We start from the raw sequence: 8,075 nt of genomic DNA on the forward strand, positions 1-8,075 counted from the left end.
GCAGAATCTGCTTACCATTCCGGAGCACCTGAGATGACCCCCAATTTTTGATGGGATTCGTGTTGCTTATTCTTTATTTTCCTATGTTGTGTCATGTGTTCTATTGTTTGTCTTTTTTATTTTTAGCCAGGTGCATGTTGTCAATTTATTTTAGTTGATTTATAAGTTTGACTGTTCCTCTGGTATCTTTCGTCACTCTTTTTTTGAAGTCTAGATTGACTATATAGATAAAGATAGAAAAATACTGGTCTTGGCCCGTAATTCCTAAACAGTTTGGACCATCACCACCAAAAAAAAATCTGAATCTTCCTTTTGTGGTTTTAATATAACTAAAAAGTATGTGAAGATTTATGGAATAATCATAAATAGTTTCTGAGATACGGCACAACATGTATTTTTAATAAACATGATCACTCTAAAATAAGATAAAGAATCATCACAAAAAAGTAAGCAGATCTTCAGATTAATATAACTTACCACTGAACCATGAAAATGAGGTCAAGTTCAGATGACACCTGCCAGTTGGACATGTACACCTTACAGTCCTTCCATACACCGAATATACTAGCCATATTGCTTGTAGTATCTGAGATATGGACTTGACCACCAAAACTTAACCTTGTTCACTGATCCATGAAATGAGGTTGAGGTCAAGTGATGACTGTCTGACAGACATGAGGACCTTTCAAGGTACGCACATATCAAATATAGTTATCCTATTACTTATAATAAGAGAGAATTCAACATTACAAAAAATCTGAACTTTTTTTTCAAGTGGTCACTGAACCATGAAAATGAGGTCAAGAACATTGGACATGTGACTGACAGAAACTTCGTAACATGAGGCATCTATATACAAAGTATGAAGCATCCAGGTCTTCCACCTTCTAAAATATAAAGCTTTTAAGAAGTTAGCTAACACCGCCGCCGCCGCCGGATCACTATCCCTATGTCGAGCTTTCTGCAACAAAAGTTGCAGGCTCGACAATTAGCATCCACAGATTTTATCAAAACATAATATGATTAGGCGTTGTTAATTAAAGTCTATTTTTGCTAATGAGAGTAATATTAACATGTCGGGATAAATTGAGTTATTTTGTGTTTTAGTATAAATATCGTTGCAAAATTTTGGAAGAGCAGTCACCCTTCAGAAACCCAAACTTGCACTGCTAAAGTCTATTATACTGGACCTGTGGGACTGACGATCAGTCTTCCAGTTGACTTTGTAGTGTTTGGACAAAAATGTATTTTTTGACTCCCCTTTTATTTTTGAGAATATTTTAAGATAGCAGTCAGTGTTCTGGAAGCGTAACCTCACACTACTCGTCATGCTCATGTCATTATACTAGACCTAAAAGATTGTTTTACCAGTCTACTAGTTGACTGTGCAGTGTTGAGACAAAATTTATCTCTGAATCATAATTTAATTTTAGAAAATACTTTTAAGACTTTTATATTTTGATTTTGAGATTAAGTTCATTTTATGATTTAGTAAATTTGGCATTTATTTTATATTTTACATTGTAAGGAGAAAATAGTTTTACTTTGGATTTTTTATTTTGAATTGATACTATGTACTTTAATTGGATTATTATTATTATTTGGAATTGTTTCATAATTAATTTATTATCATCATACGTCTAAATTATTATAGTAATTAAAGTATGAAAACCTAGTGATTTTTAGCCTTATGTTACAGTTCTATGTAATATAGGCATTTTCTAGTAATATTAATGTTTTATGTAATATGGAGACTATATTACACATTTCAGTAATATAACAATATTACAGGTTTTAGTAATATAAGAATTATATTACTATTTTTTGTAATATTACTTTTACTTGTAATGTTATATAAAAAAGTAATATTACAGTTTTCAGTAATTGCCTGGACTGTGATAACAGCAAAATAAAATTTCATGTAGACAAGAAAAGATACCAAAGAAGACATCATAAGTCTTAGCTTGTGTCTCATTCCCTTTGATGATTACAAATAAAATATATTTATATTAAGGGGGCTCTCCAGTATAAATCTTTTTTTTCTTTCTAATATATGATTTCTTTATATTTTTCTATAAACATGATAAATGAACTTTATTATATACTTAATAGAACAAGAGGCTCTCAAGAGCCTGAATCGCTCACCTGGTAAATAATGCCTTATTGAACATATTGAACCATGCCAGGCAAACATGTACAGCTAACAATTCTTCAATATTAGAAATACAAGTTCTACCATGTTTACACGTTTCCTTCTAATATAATATGCATACAAGAAGAGCGGCAGGACGTTATTTTTATTACATTATAGTTACAATAAAAGAATTTTAACAATAAAATTGTTATTGTTACATTATTAAATTGTTATTCTTTCGAATTTCTTCATTCATGATTTGAATTTATTCCACTGCTGAGAAGGGGCAAGGGGCTCCAATAACAGCAAAACAGTTAAATGATTTCATTAATAACAGTTAGGCATGGACCATTTAACTTGTAGGGGGACATGGGTTTTTTTCTGGTCAGAATATTTTCTATTTTTTGGAAGTAGCACAACAAATTATTTTTTTTGCAAATTGCAAATTGAAAATTTCAGGACAGGTAGACCTTGACCTAATAAATATTTTAACTTCTAGTCTTATTTGCTCTAAATGCTGGAGTTTTTTAGATATAAGCCAAAAACTGCATTTTACCCTGTGTTCTATTTTTAGCCATGACGGCCATGTTTTTAGACAAAATAGAAAATAAAACACAAACTTTATTTTATACACCCTACTGATCATTCAGTTGAAGTTTGGTTGAATTTGGTTGAGTAGTTTTAGAGGAGAAGATTTTTTAAAGTTAGCAAATATGATGAACAAATTGTGAAAAAATTGTCATTAAAGGACAATAACCCCTTAAGGGGTCAATTGACAATTTTGGTCATATTTAACTTATTTGTAGATCTTACTTTGCTGATCATTTTTGCTGTTTACAGTTTATCTTTATCTATCATGATATTCAAGATAATGACCAAAAACTGCAAAATTTCCTTAAAATTACCAATTAAGTGGCAGCAACCCAACAATGGTTAGTTTGATTCGTCTGAAAATTTCAGGGCTGATAGATCTTGACCTAATGAACATTTTTACCCCATGTCAGATTTGCTCTAAATGCTTTCGTTTTTGAAAACTTTCAAAGGGAAGATTATTTCGTTACTTGTACACTTCAAATTCAGTTTATATCTAGTTAAAATGAAGTTTTTGAGGTAAGTGCTATTTCTTTTTAAATCCTGTTGCATTTATCGGACATTTATGGTTTTTAGAAAGTAAAGATGGTGGCATACTCCTTAGTTACAATATTCCATTGTGCTTTTGGTGGTAAATATAGTAGTCATCAATTAAATGATGTTAATTAATAATCGCTTATGATTGCCTGAAGAATTATAAGGATTAAACACATTTTTTCTAGAGGTTATTGATGTGTAAACTGGGTCTCTTACTCACAAACAGGGTTTACGCTGGCAGTTGCCATTTTCGTATTTTGAAAAAATAATAATTGTGGTGAATAAATTCCATCATTTGCAAAAGAATTTAATCTTGTTTATTTGGTTTGTTTTGAGTTTCTCAGACTTTACCTGATCAGACAATACTCTGAATTGACCTTAAGCTTGTTAAAATTTTGACAAAAAATCAATAATCAGGTGATTGCATTTAAGATGGTACCTAACACAACAGGGAGATAACTCTGTAAAGTCATCTAAATGTTTTAATTACGTTGTGTTGTAAAAGGAATATTTAGCTTCTCAATGATCAAAATTGGTGTTTGTCAAACTGCTATATAACCAGTGTAATTCTTCTGACAAAACAGTTGGTTCAAAATTTTTGAAATTTTTGTATTTTTGTTAAAGGGTCAAAGTACATACTTGACAAAATTTTATGAAAATTAAACGAGCCATATTAATTTTAGTGAAAGTGTTGGGTACCACCTTTTAAAATAGCTATAAGCAACAAAGAACTAATCGATGAAGGTGTTAATTGTATTGTTTGACAAAATGATATGATTAAATGACATATATGTCACATGTCACATAAAGGATTTTACCACTTTGCGTCGCACGTGTTTAAAGCCAACTTTTGGCTTTGATATAGATAATTGATTTGAAATGGTCTTTTTTCATTAAAGTCGTTTTGGCGATGCATGTGTTTCAAGGATAGTTTTTACGTCTCAACTTTTTCATATTTTTACGTCAACTTTTTCATATCATTGGTTTGGAATAGAAAACTGTCCGGATGAAGGAATATATTCAACAGGTTGAGATCAACAACTCAAATGCATGTTAACCCTTCAATGTATTTTTTTTTTTTACTACAAATGTAATGAGGGATCCATTTAAAGTGATACAAAATTTGTTTTGTTTTAAAAAAATAAGAAACCTTTCCTAAAGAGCTTTACATCTATCTGCAATTATAAGGTCAGACATGTCCAGGAATTTATTTTCTTCCTGGACTTGTATCTCTTCTTTAAAAGTGAAAGTAAGTGGACCCCTCTTTAAGGTAAGTTGTTCCAAATATAATGGACCCCCCCCCTTTCCCTATAAGCTAAAAAATTTGTAAGGGTTCCGCGGAACCCAGTGTCTCGCCTACTTTTGCTGTTAATCGCAGACTCAACAAAATGAGGAAAAACATCAATAAAAATTTCCCTCTCGATACTGTCTTTTGATTGAAAGAAGCTTCCAAGTTTGGTAAAAAATCCAGGATAGTTTATGAATCTAATAAATGTTGTATAAACTTTAACTGCAGACTGTATGTAATGTTAACTGGAAGAAAAACTAAGTCCATTGATAAGTAAAATACGGAAAAAGTGAATTTTTTTTTTACAAAATTTACTTCTGAATAATATCTTATGATCAGAAACAAGCTTCTGTCTAAGTTTGGTAGAAATCCAGGATAGTTTAAGAACATTATAAAAATTTTAAAAACTTAAACCACAGAGTGAATGTTTTGTTTCTGGCAAAAAAAACTAAGTCCATTTATAAGTAAAATACGGAAAAGTGGAAATTTATTTTTACAAAATTTTCTTCTTGATACTATCTTATGATTATAAACAAGCTTCTGTCCAAGTTTGGTACAAATCAAGGATAGTTTATGAAAGTTATTAAAATTTTTAAAACTTTAACCACAGAGTGAATGTAATGTTTCCTCGCAGAAAAACAAAGTCCATTTATAAGTAAAATACGGAAAAAATGGAATTTTATTTTTACAAAATTTACTTCTAGATACTTTCTTATGATCATAAACAAGCTTCTGTCCAAGTTTGGTAGAAATTCAGTATAGTTTAAGAAAGTTATTAAAATTTCAAAAACTTTAACCACAGAGTGAATATTTGTGGACGCCGCCGACGACGACGACGCCGACGCCGACGGAATGTAGGATCGCTTAGTCTCGCTTTTTCGACTAAAGTCGAAGGCTCGACAAAAAGCAAAGAGCTTATTTTAAACCAGATGCTCCGCATGGCGCAGCTTTATATGACCGCAGAGGTTGAACCCTGAACGGTTGGGGCAAGTATGGACACAACATTCAAGCTGGATTCAGCTCTAAATTTGGATTGTGATTAAATAGTTGACACAGCATAGGTTTCTGACACAGAATGAATGTGGTCTAATAAACTTAAAATTTGTTTTTTGCCTTTGAGCAATTCACTATGCTGTTGAATATAAATCCTCTCAAAAATATGTTTGAAGAAATTTTCTTTTTATTCATGAAATCTGAAATGAGAAAAAATGACCCCCCCCCCCTCCCTTCCCCCCCAATTTTTTTTTCACATATCCCTTTCCCTTATTCCAAAAACTGATCTCAATCCAAATTTCTAATGGAGTTTGCAACAATAACTACTCATTTAAATACATCATAAAATATTAAAATGTAAAAAAAGTGCTTGTTATCACTGAATGGTAAAGATTGTTTTAATTTATCAGTTGGTAGTAAAAGTGAATATACATTGTATATTGTATAAAACAATGATTTAAGTTGCTTCAACTACTATTCTGGACAAAGAAAGATAACTCCAATTGAAAATTTCTTGCTATTGTGCAATATTGTGCAATTAGATATTTCTTGCTATTGCGCAATACTGTGCAATTGAAAATACTTGCTATTGCACAATACTGTGCAATTGAAGATTTCTTGCTATTGCTGAATACTGTGCAATTGAAAATTTCTTGCTATTGCACAATACTTAATATAATAATTTTGGATCCTGATTTGGACCAACTAGAAAACTGGGCCCATAATAAAAAATCTAAGTACATGTTTAGATTCAGCATATCAAAGAAGCCCAAGAATTCAATTTTTGTTAAAATCAAACAAAGTTTAATTTTGGACCCTGATTTGGACCAACTTGAAAACAGGGCCAATAATCAAAAATCTAAGTACATTTTTAGATTCAGCATATCAAGGTGTAATACCACCATTGATTTTCCCCTATCAGTCTTTGTTAAATTTGCACTTTTCAAAAAAATGTGCAGAATTTATCTTTGTTTCAAATAAAGAAATACTTGGCATGAGTAAAGTTTTATCCTGTCCAGTACTATAGTAAAAAATTCACATAACATTTAATTACATATAAGAAAATAACCATCATTGGAAGTTAATCAATCAAATGTCTCCCCTTATTTTATCTGTGTATAAGGTTTAGTCACCATGTAACCTCAAGATTACAAAATTTTCTATAGAAATCCAAAATAAAAAATAATGGTGTTTTGAAATACCCAAGACATATGTTTATGACACAGAAATGTTTTTACTGTAATAAAATGTAGGATTAATTACCTACAACTGTCAAATTCAAGGGAATATTTTTTTAGACCTACTTTCGTATACAACCGGATGTGACGTACCATGATTTGGTGGTATTACACCTAGAACCCCAAGGATTCAATTTTTGTTAAAATCAAACTAAATTTAATTTTGGACCCTTTGGACCTTAATGTAGACCAATTTGAACACGGGACCAAAAATTAAGAATCTACATACACAGTAACATTTTTTGTAGATTCGGCATATCAAAGAACCCCAATTATTCAATTTTTGATGAAATCAAACAAAGTTTAATTTTGGACCCTTTGGACCCCTTATTCCTGAACTGTTGGGACCAAAACTCAATCCCAACCTTCCTTTCATGGTCATAAACCTTGTGTTTAAATTTCATAAATTTGTATTAACTTATACTAAAGTTATGGTACGAAAACCAAGAAAAATGCTTATTTGGGCCCCTTTTTGGACCTTAATTCCTAAACTGTTGGGATCTCAACTCCCAAAATCAATCCCAACCTTCCTTTTGTGTTGATAAACCGTGTGTTTGAATTTCAATGATTTCTATTTACTTATACTAAAGTTATTGTGCAAAAACCAAGAATAATGCTTATTTGGGCCCCTTTTTTTACCCTAATTCCTTACAGTTGGAACCAAAACACCCAAAATCAATCCCAACCTTCCTTTTGTGGTCATAAACTTTGTGTCAAAATATCATTGATTTCTATTCACTTAAACTAAAGTTATAGTGCGAAAACCTAGAAAATGCTTATTTGGGCCCTTTTTGGCCCCTAATTCCTAAACTGATGGGACAAAACTTTCAAAATCAATCCCACCTTCCTTTTATGGTCATAAACCTTGTGTTTGAATTTCAAAGATTTCTATTTACTTAAACTAAAGTTTTAGTGCGAAAACCAAAAGTATTCGGACGACGACAACGACGCTGACCCCAACGTGATACCAATAAACGACCAAAAAATTTTCAATTTTTGCCATCGTATAAAAAGTAGTGTTTAGTGTTTCTTCATTACAATTTACAATGTAAACTAAAAGATGAGTTTGAGAATAATCATAGACAACAATAGGGCAAACTCATTTTGGTTGGGGGAGGGGGAGAAGATAGAAAGAAGGGAAATTTCAAACAAACAGTATATTTATGATACTTGGCGAATAAAATAATAAAGTGGCGAAAAATATATTGTTCTGGCGAAAGAGGTGGCAAAATTAATAATTGACCCAGGGGAAACCCTGCTCACAAACTTGACATATATATACAAATCTGAATAT

Source organism: Mytilus edulis, chromosome 14 (genome assembly GCF_963676685.1).
Source record: "Mytilus edulis chromosome 14, xbMytEdul2.2, whole genome shotgun sequence".
In the NCBI taxonomy this organism is placed as follows: domain Eukaryota; kingdom Metazoa; phylum Mollusca; class Bivalvia; order Mytilida; family Mytilidae; genus Mytilus; species Mytilus edulis.